We start from the raw sequence: 2,401 nt of genomic DNA, 5'->3' as shown, positions 1-2,401 counted from the left end.
CAGCGCTCAGCCCCTCCCACCTCCATCCCTCCCCCGAAGATTTCCGAAAACTGCCGAACCATTCCAAGCTCTCGCCGCAACGTGGCAATCCCGATCCGTGACGTGCGGCAGCCACCAGGGTAAGGGAGGGACGCTCTCCAGATTTTGACCAATAGCGTGGCGGGTTTGCGGTGACGGACGCTCTCGGGCAGCAAATCCGCGACGAGAGATTCAGTTTTGGCTTCACCGCTATTGGATATAATGGAAGAAGCCTTGCCCTCACATGGAAGCATCAGAGTTCCGTGTTATGGTGATGCTTTAGCAGCATCCGGGTTGCGAGGGGCAACAGGCTGGTGGGATTTTGCAGGTGCCATACAGAAAACATCAGGCCAGCATCCCACTGCCCATGGTCCCTGGCTGGCATCTTCTGGTATTGAATATACACAGTTAGTTTATTATTGCACATTATACAGGAGTAATTACTGTATAAGCAGGGTCACACATTGACTTATCCTGTATTTTTTTATTTTTGTTGTTGTTGTTGTTGTGTTTTTTTGTTGTTGTTGTTGTTGTTGTGGGTTTTTTTGTTGTTGTTGTTGTGCTATAAGCTCAAGGTAAGCTCTTTAATCACTGGCTCATATTGCTGTCAGACAATTTGACCTGTTTTTGAAAGGACCAGTGATGGATTTATATATTTTTTTTGCATTTGAATACTTTAGCAAATATTTTCATCATACATTTATTTATGCAGCAATATGTATATGTATGCCTTTTATGTATTATGTATTTTACTTCTGCAGTGAGCATTGTGTTTGCATCATGATGACATTTTAACATGTTTCTTATTTAATGTTTGTTTGATTTTTGTATAGATTTTTTTTTTTTTTACAATTTGCTTCAGGTTTATTTAGAATTTTTTTATGCAGGTTTTCCCACTCTGGAAAAGAATGTTAAAGGGACACTATAGTCACCTGAACAACTGTAGCTTAATGAAGCAGTTTTGGTGTATAGAACATGCCCCTGCAGCCTCACTGCTCAATCCTCTGCCATTTATGAGTTAAATCCCTTTGTTTATGAACCCTAGTCACACCTCCCTGCATGTGACTTGCATAGCCTTCCATAAACACTTCCTGTAAAGAGAGCCCTATTTAGGCTCTCTTTATTGCAAGTTCTGTTTAATTAAGATTGTCTTATCCCCTGCTATGTTAATAGCTTGCTCGACCCTGCAAGAGCCTCCTGTATGTGATTAAAGTTCAATTTAGAGATTGAGATACAATTATTTAAGGTAAATTACATCTGTTTGAAAGTGAAACCAGGTTTTTTTTTTCATGCAGGCTCTGTCAATCATAGCCAGGGGAGGTGTGGCTAGGGCTGCATAAACAGAAACAAAGTGATTTAGCTCCTAAATGACAGTGAATTGAGCAGTGAAATTGCAGGGGGAATGATCTATACACTAAAACTGCTTTATTTAGCTAAAGTAATTTAGGTGACTATAGTGTTCCTTTAATGTCATGAAAGTGGGGGCACTGAGCGCTCAGGAAATTTCTTGGTTGGATCATTTCATTTTGCTTATTCGCTTCTGTCTGCAAAGCACAAAGTGCATTCTCCACTACTGTGTCTGAAATGTCCCCATCGAATTTAGCCAAATACTTGTACAGGAAAGTGAGATTGTGGTTTTTTTTTTTAATAGCTGAAATTAAATGAAAGACCATTTAAATACAGCTTTGCATAGATGACAAGAAATGCATAGGTGATGATGTACTAAGGCAGGGGTAGGCACAACCTCCGGCACTCTAGATGTTGTGGACTACATGCCCCCTGATGTTTTGCTGGCATTATAGCTGATGTAGTCCACAATGTATGGAGTGCCAAAATTTACTTCCGCCTATACTAATGGATGTTCCCTTTCTCTGTATTTAGTGAATAAACCTGTTGATGGCAGACAGGGAACATAAACTGGTTTATTTATTAAATATGGCCCTTCCCTGCCACTTTGCAGCCAAACGTGTGAGCCGTAAATTTCTACAATTTTGTCTAAAATTTTTAAATCACATTGCAGCTCACTTGTAATTTTACAAAGGTTTTGTAGTCCGTGCCAATTTGGCAATTCATTGCAAAATAATAAAGAAGTAACTGACTGATGTAGCCCAACTTGTATGACTTGAATATCAAAGTTTTTTTTAAATATGATTACCCTACGGTACATGTATCTTAAAATGTAATTCCCTAAAATACAGAGTTTAGTGCATATCTGAAACAATCACATACTGATTCAACAGGAATCGGTATCAGACTTGCAAACTAAGCTCTAGTCATAGTTTGACTATCTTAGCCTGAAATTTGCCATTCGGATTTAATTCACTAAACTTCTGAATTTACAGGGTTATCTACTAACGTGATAATCAAAACTGAATTTCCCGTT

At 39.1% G+C, this 2,401-nt stretch overlaps 1 protein-coding gene across 1 annotated transcript in view; it reads left to right on the top strand.

Annotated features, from left to right (window-relative positions):
• Positions 1 to 276: 276 nt before the first annotated feature.
• Positions 277 to 2,401, top strand: part of LOC134571779 (transmembrane protein 180-like) — a 57,270-nt gene continuing 55,145 nt past the window's right edge. Inside the window, exon 1 of the mRNA XM_063430363.1 lies at positions 277 to 409. The gene's annotated coding sequence lies outside the window, so the exon portion shown is untranslated. The remainder of the gene's footprint in view (positions 410 to 2,401) is intronic.

Source organism: Pelobates fuscus, chromosome 8, assembly GCF_036172605.1.
Source record: "Pelobates fuscus isolate aPelFus1 chromosome 8, aPelFus1.pri, whole genome shotgun sequence".
In the NCBI taxonomy this organism is placed as follows: domain Eukaryota; kingdom Metazoa; phylum Chordata; class Amphibia; order Anura; family Pelobatidae; genus Pelobates; species Pelobates fuscus.
Note: the sequence above shows the minus strand (reverse complement) of the source record. Positions and strands in the feature narration are given on the sequence as shown.